This window comes from Somniosus microcephalus, chromosome 2, assembly GCF_052327205.1.
Source record: "Somniosus microcephalus isolate GS21.2 chromosome 2, FLI_Smic_1.0, whole genome shotgun sequence".
NCBI lineage: Eukaryota > Metazoa > Chordata > Chondrichthyes > Squaliformes > Somniosidae > Somniosus > Somniosus microcephalus.
Genome location: NC_140988.1, coordinates 88414769 through 88432900, shown reverse-complemented (window position 1 = coordinate 88432900; position 18132 = coordinate 88414769).

Genomic DNA, 18132 nt, shown 5'->3' with positions numbered 1-18132 from the left:
CACAATTATTCTACTTCTTAGGCAGCCCCTCGGAACCGAGGATGACTTGCTTCCACATTAAAAATGAGTTCTCAGGTGACTGATGAGTCCAATGCGGGACCTACAGTCTCTGTCACAGGTGGGGCAGACAGTGGTTGAAGGGGCGGGTGGGTGGGGTGCTTGGGTTGACGTGCGAGCCTTGCACTGCCTGTGCTTGGCTTCCGCTTGCTCCCAGCGAAGAGACTCGAGGTGTTCAGCGCCTTCTCAGATGCTTCTCCTCCACTTTGTGCGGTCTTGGGCCAGGGATTCCCAGGTGTCGATGGGGATGTTACACTATTTCAAGGAGGCTTTGAGGGTGTCCTTGAAGTGTTTCCTTTGCCCACCTGGGGCTCTCTTGCCGTGCTGGAGCTCCGAGTAGAGCGCTTGTTTTGGAAGTCTCGTATCGGGCCTGCGGATGATGTGGCCCATCCATCGGAGCTGATCGACCGTGGTCAAAGCTTCGATGCTGGGGATGTTGGCCTGAGCGAGAACACTGACATTGGTGCGCCTATCCTGCCAATGGATTTGCAGGATCTTGTGGAGGCAGCATTGGTGGTACCTCTCCAGTGCTTTGAGGTGCCTGCTGTACATGGTCCATGTCTCTGAGGCATACAGCACGGCGGGTATCACTGCTGCTCTGTAGACCATGAGCTTAGTGCCGGGTTTGAGGTCCTGGTCTTCAAACACTCACTTCCTCAGGCTGCACTGGCACACTGAAGGCGGTGTTGGACTTCGTCATCGATGTCTGCCCTTGTTGACAGTAGGCTCCCGAGGTATGGAAAGTGGTCCACGTTGTCCAAGGCCTTGTCGTGGATTTTGATAATCGGGGGGCAGCACTGTGTGGCGGGGGCAGGTTGGTAGAGGACCTTTGTCTTACGGATGTTTAGTGTAAGGCCCATGCTCTCTTACGCTTCGGTGAAGGTGTTGACGATGGTTTGGAGTTCGATCTCCGAGTGAGCGCAGACGCAAGCGTCGTCTGCATACTGTAATTCGACGACAGAGGATGGGACAACCTTGGATCTGGACTGGAGGCGACGGAGGTTGAACAGTTTCCCATTTGTTCTAAGGTATTGTTAGCCCTAATTATCATGGGCTAAAAATTGAGTAGCGCCCCAATTGGGAAGCGGAGCGCTACTGGAAGCGCCCCGCATTCCTCTTGGGGCGCTGTGAGTCAATATTGCGGCGTTATGTGCCGCAGCACCACACGCTGTGGCATGTCGCACCACGGTATTGCAGGCCTTCCTCCCCTTTTTAAAGGGGAGGGGCCTTGTGCAGCACAACCTGGGGCCCAGCTGGGCCCCCGGGGATCAGGCGTGCAGGCAAAAGAGCCTGGCACTCAAGAGAAACATAGAAGATAGCAGCAGGAGTAGGCCATTCGGCCCTTCGAGACTGCTCCGCCATTCAATGAGATCATGGCTGATCATCCAAATTCAGTACCCTGTCCCTGCCTTCTCCCCATATCCCTTGATCCCTTTAGCCGTAAGAAAAATATCCAACTCTTTCTTGAATGTATTTAATAAACTGGCCTCCACCGCCCTCTGTGGCAGAGAATTCCACAGGTTCACCACTCTCTGGGTGAAGAAATTCCTCCTCATTTCAGTCCTAAATGGCTTACCCCTTATCCTTAGACTATGACCCCTGGTTCTGGACTCCCCAGCCATCAGAAACATTCTTCCTGCATCTAGTCTGTCCAGGTCTGACAGAATTTTATAGGTTTCGATGAGATCCCCTCTCAATCTTCTAAACTCCAGTGAGTATAAGCCCAATCGACACAATCTCTCCTCATACATCATTCCTGCCATCCCAGGTATCAGCCTGGTGAATCTTCGCTGCATTCCTTCCATGGCAAGAACGTCCTTCCTCAGGTAAGGCGACCAAAACTGCACACAATACTCAAGGTGCGGTCTCACCAAGGCACTGTACAACTGTAGCAAGACATCCTTGTTCCTGTACTCGACCCTCTTGCTACGAAGGCCAACATACCATTTGCCTTCTTAACCGTCTGCTGCACCTGCATGCTTACCTTCAGCGACTGGTGCACAAGAACACCCAGGTCTCTTTGCACTTCCCCTTCTCCCAATCTATTGCCATTCAAATAATAGTCTGCCTTCCTGTTTTTGCCACCAAAGTGGATAACCTCACATTTATCCACATTATAGTGCATTTGCCATGTTTCTGCCCAACCACCCAACCTGTCCAAATCGTACTGGAGTTTCACGACATCCTCCTCACAGTATACCCTCCCACACAGCTTTGTGTCGTCTGCAAATTTGGAGATATTGGCCTAGAAATTCAGCTGTTTGCGCCAGCCGTTAGCGCCAGATTTCCGGCGCTATCCACTTAGCGCCCGGGCACCGCCGGATCTGCGCCTACGCCGAAATTCAGCTGGGCTTTAGCGCCGGCGCAAAGTGTTAGCGCCCGCTCAGCTGCGCGCGCATCTTATGACGTCATTCCGTCGTGCAACGCCGTTTGTGCGCCCCAAACCGGAAATTCAGTGGCGCCCGGCCGATGTGGGCGTGGCGCTGCTAAGAACTGTGAAATGGAACTCAACAGAGGCCCTGTGGGATTCGGGGAGTGCTAATTAAAGGGCACATCCACTCACCCATAAAAGCCAGCCATTTCGCTGCAATGACTTGACTGGTTTGGATTTCTGCACAGAGAGCAAGGCACAGAGATTACTGATTTCGGACACCATAGGAGAGGTATTTTTGGCTTCTAGCCAGTGCTTTGACATTTGCATCCTTGTGATTTTGCTGTTTGGAACTTTGTAATGGGGGCTGCATGGGGGGCCAACCCTCAGTTGCTACATTTTGTGCGAAGGGCTCGCAGACGCTTTGAGGGCCAGGCATGCCTAGACGCAGAGGGGCCATTAGGCGTCGCCAACGTAGGCCTTACCCAGTCAGGCAATACCGGGAGCAGGTCTCATATCTCACCATGACTGCGGCGCATTGTGTTAAGAGGCTGCGCTTCAGAAGGGAGGTGGTTGGAGAGATCTGCCAGCTGCTTCATGCAGATTTGCAGCCACAGCTCATGTCCAGGGCGTCTCTCTCGGTGGAAGTGAAGGTCACGGTGGCTCTCAGCTTTTATGCAAGCGGCTCCTTCCAAGCCGCTGCTGGGGACATTGCGAACATCTCCCAGTTCGCCACGCATCGCTGCATCCGACAGGTCACCGAAGCACTTTTCGCAAGGAGGCACCAATTCATCTCCTTCCCCATGACCCAACACAAGCAGGAGCAGCGTGCAGTCGGATTTGCCAGGATTGCGGGCTTCCCCATGGTGCAGGGCGCCATTGACTGCACACATGTGGCTATGCGGGCACCTATCCACAATGCCGAGCAATACCGCAACCGGAAGGGCTACCATTCCCTAAATGGGCAGCTGGTGTGTGACCACAGGCAGCGCATCCTAGCTGTCAATGCCCGCTTCCCAGGAAGCAGCCACGATGCCTTTATCCTGCGCCAGACTACTGTGGCTGACATGTTCCAGGCACAGCCTCCACCAAGGGGATGGCTTATCGGGGACAAGGGCTACCCTTTGTGCAGATGGCTCATGACCCCGCTCCGCGCGCCCAGGACCCCAGCGGAGCTGGCATACAACGAAAGCCATCAAGCCACAAGGAACCTAATAGAGCAAACGATAGGCGTCCTCAAGCAACAGTTCCGTTGCCTGGATCGTTCGGGCGGGTCTCTTCAGTATTCGCCGGATAGAGTCTCCCAGTTCGTCGTGGTGTGCTGCATGCTCCACAACCTGGCTATCCGCAGGACTCAGGCACTGCCACCTGACATTGCCCCACCACCTCAGGAGGACGAGCAGGAGGACCCTGAGGAGGAGGAGCACCAGGCCAGGAGGGAGCGACAAGGTCCAAGGGCCGTCCGCCGGGGGCTTATTGCTCGACACTTCTAGGCCCCCTGTCAGGGAATGGCCTGGGCCACTGAACGCAGCTGAAGGCAGCCGCTCCGCAAGCCCTCAGCCGGTTAACCCAACAACCACTTGAAACATGACACCTGCACATGGTGAATAAATAAACATCTTTATTTCAAAAACTCAGGGCCCTTCCCACATGGAAGAGCAAAACAGAGAAGACCCCCAAAAAACAGTAACAAACTTCTGTCACTCCCAAAACCTGGGGAGGACTAACAAAACATCACCATCCAAATGGCCTTCCTCACTGGCCTAACAAAAACAAGCCCCCCCCACAACACAAACACCCCCATAAAACCAAACAACATAATGCCCCCCAGAACAGAAGCCCCCACATCACCCAAACCCTCGCTCAACACACTCTATTCGGTGTGGCGAGAGGGCGAGTCTGTCGACAGCCGTCTTTTGCCCCGGCCCGTCCTGCTGCTGTGCCTCAAGCTGGGCCGTGAGGCTGTGGCGAGGCTGGGGGAAGGATCTTCAGGGCGACAAGGCGTCTCACCAGATGCCCTTGGGGGTCGGCCTACACGAGGGCGGGCCCGGGAGGGGCCGGCTGGTGGCTGCTGCAGCTGTGGGTGGCCCTCTTCACTGCCTGCAGCAGCTCCTTGCACCCTGGCTGGGGGAGTGGCAGGCTCGCCTGCACCAATGGGGACAAGGTGGGTGATGCCAGGCGCGCGCTGGTCGCCAGACACACGTGCACTCGGGCGGCCTGGCCGGGGAGCAAGCGCGCCAAACTGTTGGTCGCCAGACCGGTGTGCGGCAGCAGGGCGGCGGCTGGCCTGGCGACGCCTCCGCGCCAGTGCGAGGGTGGCAGAAGTCAGTGCCCCAACTGCGCCGGCATGTGCCCGCATCTGCAGTGCCATTGTCTGCCCAGCACCTCTCAGCTGGCAACTGGCGTGCTGCGCTGCCTCGAGTTGTTGCACCCCCCTCTCATGCGCTGCCACAAGGAGCTCCACCCCCCTGGCGTGCGCTGCTGCGAATTGCTCCAGGCCCCTGGCCTGGGATTGGCCGAAAGCCACCACACTTTGTGCGAGGCTTTCGATGGCATGAGGCATCTGTGCCACCACCTCCATGAATTCGACGTGCCGCCGCTCCGACGCCGCCGACATCTCGTCCAGGAGGCGCACCTCCTGGGCGACGTCCGAGTCCGGACTGGAGGGCGCCTCCACCCTCTGGCCAGAAGGCTGGCGTGCCGCCGGAGCCTTGCCGCGTGCGGCCACGCCACTGGGACCAGGTTCGGGGCTCCCCTCCCCCGCCTCCCCCTGGCTCTCCGGCACGCCAGACGTCTCCCCTTCATTGCCATCTCCTGGAGCGGAGGAGGGTTCCCCCGAGGTGGCGCCTTCCTGCTGCTCCTCGACGTCCTCCTCCTCCAAGGGCCTGGCTGTCTGGGCTTCAGGGAGCACCTCCTCCTCACCAGCTGAAAGCAGGAAGGCACAAGTGTAGCTTTAGAGTGAGGACAGGCCGACAGCGAGGGAGGCCGCACTGGTGCATTATGCGCATTTTTCGGCCAGTGGGGAAGGATGTAGATCTGATGCGCGAGGGCAAGGAGAGAGGTGCACCCGGTCCTGTCCTTACCAGTGGGTTCCAGTATAGGGTCGGCGTCGCCGAGCGCCACAGGCCCAATCACCGGGTGACGCAGGAGTCGGGCCACCCTCTCTTCCAGAACCGTTAGCTCCTGGTAATCGCGAGGGCCTCCACCAGTGACACGCAGGCTCCTGGCGTTCCTCGCCAGCTTGGCCTGCAAGAGAAAGGAGGGCGTCTAAGTAAAGTGTGGTGCCCCGTTGTTGTGTGTGAGTCCTCCCATGGTGGAATAGCTTGCACAGTGTGGTGCCCTGTTGCGGTGTGTGAGGCCCCCCATGGTGGAATAGCTTGCACAGTGTGGTGCCCTGTTGCTGTGTGTGAGGCCTCCCATGGTGGAATAGCTTGCACAGTGTGGTGCCCTGTTGCTGTGTGTGAGGCCTCCCATGGTGGAATAGCTTGCACAGTGTGATGCCCTGTTGCTGTGTGTGAGGCCTCCCATGGTGGAATAGCTTGCACAGTGTGATAAGTGCAGAAAGAGCTATTGATTAACATGCAAGTGCCATTGCAGCGGCAGGAGGGCTGGGCATTAGACCTTTGATGTCCCTTTGGCCCTAATGGGAGGTGCACATGCAAGGATGAGGGGGACACTGGAAAGGGTACTCACCTTGACCAGCCGACATAGGTCATTGTATTTCTTGCGGCACTGGTCCGCACTCCTGGGAACATCGGAGTTGGAGGAGACCCTCCGGGCAATTTTGGTCCACGCCTCCCTGAACTGGCTCCTGGGAGCCTTCCTGCCACTAGCCGGGCACACGACCCGTCTTCTCTTGCGTACCCCATGAAGGAGCACACCCAGCGCATGCTCAGAGAACCGCTGGGCTCTTTCACGGGCCCTCTCCATGACCTCCAGGCGTTGATTTGGTACACAACCAGTCCTGAGGCCTAGTTGCAGGGCTACAGCATGCAGGGCGTGGCTGCAGTCAAAGTTGACCCTTCCCCCTTTAAGAGCTGGCCGGCGTCAGGGTGTCTGCTGACACTCACCACATGATCGCACCTGCGCTGCGCCCGGAATCGGCGTTATCAGGCTGCATCGCCGGATTAGCGCCTGAACACAGGGTTCCAACACCTTTTGCAGCGCTCGGCCAAAAAGTTGGCCAAATCTACTGAATTTCGGCGAGCTCGCCTGCACTTTCCGGCGGCCGCTAAATTTGCCGAGCGCCCGACTTTAGCGCCGCAATAGCGTCCGAACTGAATTTCTAGGCCATTATATCCAATTCCCTCGTCCAGATCATTAATATATATTGTGAACAGCTGGGGTCCTAGGACCGATCCTTGTGGTACCCCACTAGTCACTGCCTGCCACTCAGAAAACGACCCGTTTATTCCAACTCTTTGCTTTCTGTCCATCAACCAGTTCTCTATCCAAGTCCAAGAAGTACCGGGCTCTTGGAGCGCAGCCAGCACTCCGCGGGGGGGTGGGGGGGTGCAGTTCAGAGGTCTGGGACGGGAGAGCAGGCAGGTGCTGGCAGGTGACCAGCAACAAAAATGGCCGCCCCGCACCTCGCCTTTAAATTGCGCCTCCCCGGCCACAGGTACACCCCCCTGAGCCTGTCGGACATAGCGTCCGGCGGTAAGTCAGGGGGCGCTCCCGAAGATCGTGGCCGGGGTGAGAGCAGGACGCTGCACACACCAATGATGTCATCGCCAGAGGTGCAGCGCCGCAGGGCACTACCGGTTAGTGCCACCACTAACCTCCCGCTGAATTTTGCGGGAGGTGTGGGCAGTGCCGCGCCCGGGCGCTAGTTGGTTTGCGTCCCATTAGCGCCTTCTGAAGGCATTAACGGGAGGCGCAACCAACTGAATTTTTCCCCCATAGGGGGAGAAATTCGGTATAGCCCCATTTGAGGCGCTAAAACTTTAACGGGGAAAAATTGGGTTGGTTTGCACCTCTCATTAGCATAATGGGGCACAAATTCCCTAGCGCCCAGGCGCAGTGCCGCTAATGCTTCCAGCGAAATTCAGCAAGAGATTAGCGGCGGTGATAGCCGGTAGTACCCTGCGGAGCTGTGTCGCCAGCGGTGACATCATCGGTGTGCACAGCGCCCCGCTTGCACCCTTGCCGCAAACTTCCCTTGAACCCCGACCTACCGCCGGATGATATATCTGACAGGATATGGGGCGGTTTTGCAGCGGCGATGGCGCAACTTAAAGGGGCAGGTGTCTGGCGGCCATTTTAATTCGGCCAACTGTCAGCAACTGCCCCCTTTCACTTTTGTATGCAGGGTGCCGGCCGCGATTGCTCAGCCCGGCACTCCTTTTGAGTAGCGGGCTGTTTTCGCAGCACCCCGATCCCCGGTGGTCCGGCAGGGCCCCGGTGGTCCGGCAGGGCCCCGGTGCACGTAACGCTAGGCCCCTCCCCTTTAATCAGGGAAGGAGGCCTGCAATGACGCGGTGCTACGTGCCACCATGACATTGAATAGTAGTGCCCCAAGCAATCAGGAAGGACAGGCAGGAAGGGAGAGGAGGTGGGGTGGCTATGTTAATAAAGGAAGGAATCACTATAATACAGAGAAATGATATTGGGTCAAAGGAGCAGGATAGTGAAACAGTTTGGGTGGAGATAAGGAATGATAAGGGGAAAAAAACACTAGTGGGTGTAGTCTATAGGCCTCCGACCAGTTGCAACTCTGTTGGACGGAGTATGAATCAGGAAATAGTTGAGGCTTGTAATAAGGGAACAGCTATAATTATGGGGGATTTTAATTATCATATTAACTGGACAAATCAAATTGGGCAGAGCAGCCTTGAGGATGAGTTCATTGAGTGTATTAGGGATGGGTTTCTTGAGCAGTATGTAACTGAACCGACCAGGGGGCAAGCAACCTTAGATTTTGTCCTGTGTAATGAGACAGGATTAATTAAAAATGTCCTAGTAAAGGATCCCCTTGGAATGAGTGACCATAACATGGTTGAGTTCCATATTCAATTAGAGGGTGAGAAGGTTGGATCTCAAACAAGCGTGCTGAGCTTGAATAAAGGAGACTATGAAGGTATGAGAGCGGAATTAATTAGCGTGGACTGGGAAAATAGATTAAAGGGTAAGACGGTACATGATCAGTGGTGTACATTTAAGGAGTTATTTTACAACTTCCAAAAAAATATATTCCACTGAGGAAAAAAGGGTGTAAAAGAAAAGATAGCCATCCGTGGCTAAGTAAAGTAATTAAGGATAGTATCCGACTAAAAACAAGGGCATATAAGGTAGCCAAATCTAGTGGGAGGATGGAAGATTGGGAAGTCTTTAAAAGACAGCAAAAAATAACTAAAAGATTGATTAAGAAAGGGAAGATAGATTATGAAAGTAAATTAGCAAAAAATATAAAAACAGACAGTAAAAGTTTCTATAGTTATATAAAAAGAAAAAGGGTGGCTAAAGTAAATGTTGGTCCCTTAGAGGATGAGACCGGGAAATTAATGGTGGGAAACATGGAGATGGCAAAAACACTGAACGATTATTTTGTATCAGTCTTTACAGTAGAGGACACTAAGAATATCCCAACACTGGACAAACAGGGGGCTCTAGGGGGGGAGGAACTAAATACGATTAAAATCACTAAGGAAGTGGTACTTGGTAAAATAATGGGACTCAAGGCAGATAAATCCCCTGGACCTGATGGCTTGCATCCTAGGGTCTTGAGGGAAGTAGCGGTAGGGATTGTGGATGCATTGGTAATAATTTTCCAAAACTCACTGGACTCAGCAAAGGTCCCGGCAGATTGGAAAACTGCTAATGTAACACCCTTATTTAAAAAGGGTAGTAGGCAGAAGGCTGGAAACTATAGACCTGTTAGCTTAACATCTGTGGTTGGTAAAATGTTAGAGTCCATTGTTAAGGAGACAGTAACGGGACATTTGGATAAACATAATTTAATAGGACAAACTCAGCATGGTTTCATGAAGGGGAAGTCATGTTTGACAAATTTGCTTGAGTTTTTTGAGGAAGTAACATACAGAGTGGATAAAGGGGAACCAGTGGACGTAGTGTATTTAGACTTCCAAAAGGCATTTGACAAGGTGCCACACAAAAGATTATTGCTCAAGATAAAAAATCACGGGATTGGGGGTAATATTCTGGCGTGGGTGGAGGATTGGCTCTCTAACAGAAAGCAGTGAGCTGGGATAAATGGTTCGTTCTCAGATTGGCAACCAGTAACTAGTGGTGTTCCGCAGGGGTCAGTGCTGGGTCCCCAACTCTTTACAATCTATATTAACGATTTGGAGGAGGGGACCGAGTGTAACATATCAAAGTTTGCAGATGATACAAAGATGGGACGGAAAGTAGTGAGTGAGGAGGACATAAAAAACCTGCAAAGGGACATAGACAGGCCAAGTAAGTGGGCAGAGATTTGGCAGATGGAATACAATACTGGAAAGTGTGAGGTTATGCACTTTGGCAGGAAAAATCATAGAGCAAGTTATTATCTTAATGGCAAGAAACTGGAAAGTACTGTAGTACAAAGGGATCTGGGGGTCCTGGTGCACGAAACTCAAAAAGTTAGTATGCAGGTGCAGCAAGTGATTAAGAAGGTCAATGGAATGTTGGCTTTTATTGCTAGGGGGATGGAATATAAAAACAGGGAGGTATTGCTGCAGTTGTACAAGGTATTGGTGAGACCGCACCTGGAATACTGCATACAGTTTTGGTGTCCATACTTAAGAAAAGACATACTTGCTCTCGAGTCAGTACAAAGAAGGTTCACTCGGTTAATCCCGGGGATGAGGGGGTGGTCATATGAGGAGAGGTTGAGTAGATTGGGACTCTACTCATTGGAGTTCAGAAGAATGAGAGGCGATCTTATTGAAACATATAAGATTGTGAAGGGGCTTGATCGGGTGGATGCGGTGAGGATGTTCCCAATGATGGGTGAAACTAGAACTAGGGGGCATAATCTTAAAATAAGGGGCTGCTCATTCAAAACTGAGGTGAGGAGAAACTTCTTCACTCAGAGGGTGGTAGGTTTGTGGAATTTGCTGCCCCAGAAAGCTGTGGAAGCTACATCATTAAATAAATTTAAAACAGAAATAGATAGTTTCCTAGAAGTAAAGGGAATTAAGGGTTACGGGGAGCGGGCAGGAAATTGGACATGAGTCTAGGTTCGGAATGGTCATGGCCCTGTGGGTAGTGGAGTGGGCCCAGGGGCCGTGTAGCCTTGTTCTGCTCCTACTGTGTTCTAATTCTGTGTTAGATTTCAGGAGATGGTTTTATTCCTGTTCCTGGCTGGGGTGGAGATCGCCTTTACAGAAGGTAAGTACTGTAGAAAATATAGGGACAGAGTGATCTCCTGGAAGAATTTCGATCGCCTAGATGGGTCGGAGAGGAATTTCCCAGATTTTTTTCTCCCAAATTGGCCATTGGGTCTTTATCTGGTTTTTCGCCTCTCCCGGGAGATCACATGGGTTCGGGTGGATGCAGAGTGATAGAAGATTTGAGGTTAGGATCAGATCAGCCATGATCTTATTGAATGGTGGAGCAGGCTCGAGGGGCCGATTGGCCTACTCCTGCTCCTATTTCTTATGTTCTTACGTGCCACCACGACATTGAATAGTAGCGCCCCAAGCAGGAGATGGAGCGCATTCCAGTAGGGCTCCACCTCCTCCTTGGGGCGCTACTACTGAATTTACGGTGGAGGGGCACTAATTTTAGCGCCCCAGCGACGTTAGCGCCCCAAAAGAGGCACCACCCAATGTTCCCCCAATAAAATTTGAAAAATTAGCGCCAGGCTGCTAATCACTCTCGTCTCCCGCGAAATTCAGTTTTTGCACTCCAAGAGGGAAGTGGATGCTAAATCAAGTGTTGACCACTTCTCTCAGGGTGCTAAAGTGTGTGAGGGGGCGGGAGCGGCAGAGCGCTGAAGAATGTGCAGTGCTAACGGCATCTGAGGCTCTGTCCCTCGCTTAAAGGGATGGGCCAATGATGGTTTTCAACATTCTTCTTCTTAGTTCTGTGGGGCCAGGGGACCTGCGCAACTTCCATTACAGCCCCAATCACTCTCAGAGAGTGGAGGGCTTAGGCATCGCGCAACAATGAGGCTTCAAAAACTTTCAGCAGGCACCAGACTGCTACGAAGAATAAAGTTTGGCCTACCTAACCACTAGTGCCTTTAATTATCGCTCCCCAAGTGGCCAGCCGAGGTGACTGCACCTTCTGCAGCTGTCGTTGACGCCCAGCGATGCAGCAGGGGGCGGGAGCGAATTTCACATCCGGGGCAGTGACGGGGCGCTGCGTCACGATCTACGGGGCGCTAGAGACCGAGGCGGTAAGTGTTAGTGCCAGCGCAAAACCACCAGGGAAGTTCATGGACGTCACTTAATTCGCCGGGCCCGCTCGATAACTCCTTAGCGCCCCGTTTATGCCCCCCACAGGTGCGAAGCAGCCGAACTTCTAGCCCAAATCAAATCTACCCTTGTATGTCAAATTGGCAATTACATGATGAGTTAGGTGGTTGATTTAATACTCCTGGTATCCGAGTTCATTCATTTGATTTAGGAAACCTTCAGGGCAAATCTACTGTTTCACAATAGCTAAGATGGATACATGATGGATACGCTTCTGCCTCTGTAATTTGTTGATTCGGTATTACGCTCTCTGGCGACTGCTCGATTAATTTGCTGATTTAGAATTTTTTTGAGGTCCGATCTTACCTAATTTTCATATGTCAACATGAGGGCCAGTGACAGCAGCAGCTCCAAGTTTCCTGGATAATGTCGACATGGACTAATGAGGTGCAGCAACTGCCATGATCCGCTGCTACAGACAGAAGTGAGAGTTTCTGAGGTAGAAGAGTCTGGAAAATTTGAATTGTGATCTCTGCAGCTGGAGAACAATGTTTTTTGTGTAATTTTTTTGTTGTCATTCTGCCTGCAGGCACCTGCACTAGTTTCTAATTGTTTCTGATGGGGTTAGACCATGTTTTATACTGGAAAATTCAGCCCTCCCTGAATTAAACGGGAAATGAGAGAAGCATGCAATAAAGGCACAGCAGTTATCATGGGTGACTTTAATCTACATGTAGATTGGGCTAACCAAATTCGTAACAATACTGTGGAGGAGGAATTCCTGGAGTGTTTACGGGATGGTTTCCTGGACCAATATGTCGAGGAACCAACTAGAGAGCAGGCCATTTTAGACTGAGTATTATGTAATGAGAAAGGATTAATTAGCAATCTTGTTGTGCGAGGCCCCTTGGGTCGGAGTGATCTTAATATGATAGAATTCTTCATTAAGATGGAGAATGAAGTAGTTCACTCAGAGACTAGGGTCCTGAATTTAAATAAAGGAAACTATGATGTATGAGGCGCGAGATGGGTAGGATTGATTGGGGAATGTCACTCAAAGGGTTGACGGTGGATAGGCAATGGCAAACATTCAAAGATCGCATGGATGAATTACAGAATTTGTTCATCCCAGTTTGGCATAATAATAAAACAAAAAAGGTGACTTAACCGTGGCTAACAAGGGAAATTAGGGATAGCATAAGATCCAAGGAGAGGACATATAAATTGGCCAGAAAAAGCAGTAAACCTGAGGATTGGGAGCAGTTTAGGATTCAACAAAGGAGGACAAAGGGATTAATTAAGAGGGGGGAAATAGAGTATGAGAGTAAGCTTGCAAGGAACATAAAAACTGACTGTAAAAGCTTTTATAGATATGTGAAGAGAAAAAGATTGGTGAAGTCAAGCGTAGGTCCCTTGCAGTCAGGATCAGGGGAATTTATAATGGGGAACAAAGAAATGGCAGACCAATTAAATACATACTTTGGTTCTGTCTTCACAAAGGAGGACACAAATAACCTCCCAGAGATGTCGGGGAACATAGGGTCTAATGAAAGGGAGGAACTAAAAGAAATCAGTATTTGCAGGAAAATGGTGTTAGGGAAATTGACGGGATTGAAGGCCGATAAATCCCCAGGGCCTGATAATCTACATCCTAGGGTACTTAAGGAAGTGGCCCTAGAAATAGTCGATGCATTGCTGGTCATCTTCCAAAATTCGATAGACTCTGGAACAGTACCCATGGATTGGAGAGTAGCTAATGTTACTCAAAAGGTTAGTAAGCAGGTGCAGCAAGTGATTAAGAAGGCCAATGGAATGTTGGCTTACATTGCTAGGGGGATAGAATATAAAAATAGGGAGGTATTGCTTCAGTTGTACAAGGTATTGTTGAGACCGCACCTGGAATACTGCATACAGTTTTGGTGTCCATACTTAAGAAAAGACATACTTGCTCTCGAGTCAGTACAAAGAAGGTTCGCTCGGTTAATCCCGGGGATGAGGGGATGGACATATGAGGAGAGGTTGAGTAGATTGGGACTCTACTCATTGGAGTTCAGAAGAATGAGAGGCGATCTTATTGAAACATATAAGATTGTGAAGGGGTTGGATCGGGTGGATGTGGGGAGGATGTTCCCGATGAAGGGTGAAACTAGAACTAGGGGGCATAGTCTTAGAATAAGGGGCTGCTCTTTCAAAACTGAGATGAGGAGGAACTACTTCACTCAGAGGGTGGTAGGTCCATGGAATATGCTGCCCCAAAAAGCTGTACAAGCTACATCATTACATAAATTTAAAACAGAAATAGACAGTTTCCTAGAAGTAAAGGGAATTAAGGGTTACGGGGAGTGGGCAGGAACTTGGACATGAGTCTAGGTTCGGATCGGTCATGGCCCTGTGGGTAGCGGAGCGGGCCCAGGGGCCGTGTAGCCTGATCCTGCTCCTATTTCGTGTGTCTAATTCTGTTAGATTCAGGAGATGGTTCTGTGATAGTAGATTGGCGGTTAGGATCAGATCAGCCATGATCTTATTGAATGGCGGAGCAGGCTCGAGGGGCCGATTGGCCTACTCCTGCTCCTATTTCTTATGTTCTTATGTTACCCTACTATTCAAAAAAGGTGTTAGAGAGAAAATGGGGAATTATAGACCGGTAAGCCTGACATCGGTAGTGGGGAAAATGCTAGAGTCCATTATCTATCTATATATATAAAGCGGTTTGCCTGTTTGTCTGTCTGTCCGCTATACACTCAAAAGTTATACAGCGTACCTACACGCATGTTATATCAAAAGAAAGCTTATCATTAGGGGAGTCTAATAGGCATATTTACTTTTTGGTCAGACAAAAATTGTTCGGACAGTATACAAAAAAGGTTCAAAAAATGGCAAAATTCCGCTCATTAGCGTTGAGTGACGTGATGGTTGACTAATCGTACAGGGGATTAACCTGATGGTTGACCAATCGGTGCATCACGGGGGGTGTTTCATTGTGTGTGTGAGCGGGCCTAATCCTTCTGAGCTGAGGTGAGTGGCTGCCATCTTGATTCCTAACTATTGATTTATTTTTCCCACTTTCTGTGTGTTTATTTTTCCCACTTTCTGTGTGTACCCCGTTCGGTTCTTTTCTGCAGTTGTCTTCTTAGCTATGGGGTGCTTAAAAACCTGAACTTTAATATTTAGGAATCTCTCTTTATTGTAGTGGATGCGAGGAGCCGCGGCCTAGCAGCGCGGGAAGCCTGGGCCTCGAGTTCAGCAGATTCCCAGCGCGCCCGGAACCTGTCGAACCTGCTCAAGACCGTTCATTTCCGCAACCACGTCACCGTCTTCGCCTCGGCCAACGGCATCGGGGTGACGGCCGAGGCCGCCAAAAGTGTCATGGGGAACGCATTCATCCAGGTGCCGAGGCCCGGGCCACAGGGCGGAAAGCCAACCAGGTCACCATCTTCGCCTCGGCCAACAGCATCAGAGTGACGGCCGAGGCCGCCAAAAACATCCAGGGGAATGCGTTCATCCAGGTGCCGAGGCACGGGCCCCGGGGCGGAAAGAGGGATTGGAGCGGGGGATGAGGGCTCCGGGAGGGGAGAGGGGGGGAGGGGAGAGGGTAAGAGGGAGGGGGGGAGTGGGGGAAGAGGAGGGGGAGGGGGGGAAGAGGGAGGAAGGGTAGGGAGGAAGAGGGAGGAGGGGGTGGGGGGAAGAGGGAGGAGGGGGAGGGGGGGGAGGAGGGGGAAGAGGGAGGGGGGGAAGAGGGAGGAGGGGCGGGGAGAGGAGAGGAGGAGAGGAGAGGGGGAGGGAGGGGGGAAGGGGAGTTAGGGGAGAGGAGAGGGGGAGGGAGGGAGAGGAGAGGGGGCGGGAGGGGAGCAGAGGGGCAGGGAGGGAGTGAGAGGGGAGGGAGTGAGAGAGTAAAGCAGGAGAGACAGGGGGAGTGAGAGAGAGAGGGTGAGGGAGGGAAAGAGTGAGGGGGTGGGAGAGGAGGGAGAGCTCACTTCTTCCATCCTTCCTTCCTTCGCAGGGGACCATCGGGCCAGGCCTGAGGCGCTCCTTCCCCCCCTCCCTCTCCAGGCTAATCCCAAACTAAATCCAGCAGTCTCTCTCTCTCTCTTCCCCCCCGTCTCTCTCTTCTCCCCCCAGTCTCTCTCTCTCTCTCTCTCTCTTTCCCCCGTCTCTCTCTTCCCCCCCATCTCTCTCTTCCCCCCATCTCTGTCTTCTCCCCCCCCCCGGCTCCCTCTTGTCCCCCCAGTCTCTCTCTCTCTCACTCCCCCGTGTCTCTCTCTCTCTTCCTCCCAGTCTCTCTCTCTCTTCCCCCAGTCTCTCTCTCTCTCTTCCTCTTCCCCCAGTCTCTCTCTCTTTCTCTCTCTTCCCCCAGTCTCTCTTCCCCCAACTCTCTCACTTCTCTCTCCCCCAGTCGCTCTCTCCCCCCCAGTCTCTCTCTTCTCCCCCCAGTCTCTCTCTCTCTCTCTTCCAACAACAACATGCCCTCAAAAAACCTCGGCACCACAGGCACTCCAGCTAGTAAAAGATGTAATAGCAGAGCACTTGGAAAACAGTGACAGGATCGGACAAGTCAACATGGATTTACAAAAGGTAAATCGTGTTTGACTAATCTACTGGAATTTTTTGAGGATGTAACTGGTAAAATAGATAAGGGAGAACCAGTGGATGTGGTGTATTTGGACTTTCAGAAGGCTTTCGATAAGGTCCTGCATAAGAGATTAGCGTGTAAAGTTAAGGCACATGGATTGGGGGCAAGGTATTGAGTTGGATAGAGAACTGTTGGTAGACAGAAAGCAAAGAATTGGAATAAACAGGTCTTTTTCAAGTGGCAGGCAGTGACTAGTGGGGTACCGCAGGGATCGTCCTGGGACCCCAGCTATTCACAATATATATTAATGATCTAGACGAGGAACTAGATGTAATATCTCCAAGTTTGCAGACGGCACAAAGCTGGGTGGGCGTGTGTGCTGTGAGGAGGATGCTGAGAAACTCAGTATGATTTGGACAGGTTGGGTGATTGGCAGAAGCATGGCAGATGCAATATAACATGGATAAATGCGAGGTTATCCACTTTGGTGTCAAAAACAGAAAGGCAGATTATTATCTGAATGGCAATAGATTGGGAGAAGGGGAAGTCCTTGTGCACCAGTCGCTGAAGGTAAGCATGCAGGTGCAGCAGGCGGTTAAGAAGCCAAATGGTATGTTGGCCTTCGTAGCGAGAGGGTTCGAGTACAGGAACAAGGATGTCTTGCTGCAGTTGTATAGGGCCTTGGTGAGACCACATCTTGAGTATTGTGTGCAGTTTTGGTCGCCTTATCTGAGGAAGAATGTTCTTGCCATGGAGGGAGTGCAGCGAAGATTCATCAGCCTGATACCTGGGATGGCAGGAATGACATATGAGGAGAGATTGGGTCGATTAGGCTTATACTCGCTGGAGTTTAGAAGAATGAGAGGGGATCTCATTGAAACTTATAAAATTCTAACAGGACTAGACAGACTAGATGCAGGAAGGATGTTCCCGATGGCCGGGGAGTCCAGAACTAGGGGTCACAGTCTAAGGATAAGGGGTAAGATATTTAGGACAGAGATGAGGAGGAATTTCTTCACCCAGAGAGTGGTGAACCTGTGGAATTCTCTACCACAGAAGGCAGTAGAGGCCAATTCATTAAATATATTCAAGAAGGAGTTGGATATATTTCTTAAGGCTAAAGGGATCAAGGGATATGGAGAGAAGGCAGGGACAGAGTACTGAGTTTGGATGATCAGCCATGATCTCATTAAATGGCGGAGCAGGCTCGAGGGGCCGAATGGCCTACTCCTGCTCCTATCTTCTATGTTTCTATGTTTAACTCTTCATGGAAGAAAATGACCTCAATGGATGGCTTCTGGGTGACAAAACTTCCCTTTGCTCCTATGCCAGACAGGCCCAAAGTGGATCTTCCAAAACTCTCTTGATTCAGGAATTGTCCCCTTGGATTGGAAAATTGCCAATGTCACTCCATTATTTAAGAAGGGTAGGAGAGATAGACTAGGAAATTATAGGCCTATTCGTCTAATATATGTTCTGGGGAAGTTACTAGAATCTATTATTAGGGACAGTGACTGGGCATCTGGACAAACGCGAACTGGTCAGAGAGCCAGCATGGATTTGTAAAGGGTAAGTCATGTCTAATGAACCTCATTGAACTTTTTGAGGAGGAAACTAAAGTAGTAGATAAGAGAGAGTCTATGGATGTTATGTATACGGACTTCCAGAAGGCTTCAATAAAGTTCCACACAAGAGATTGCTGACTAAAATGAGAGCACATGGAATTGGAGGCAACCTATCGGCATGGGTCGGGAATAGGTTAGGAGGTA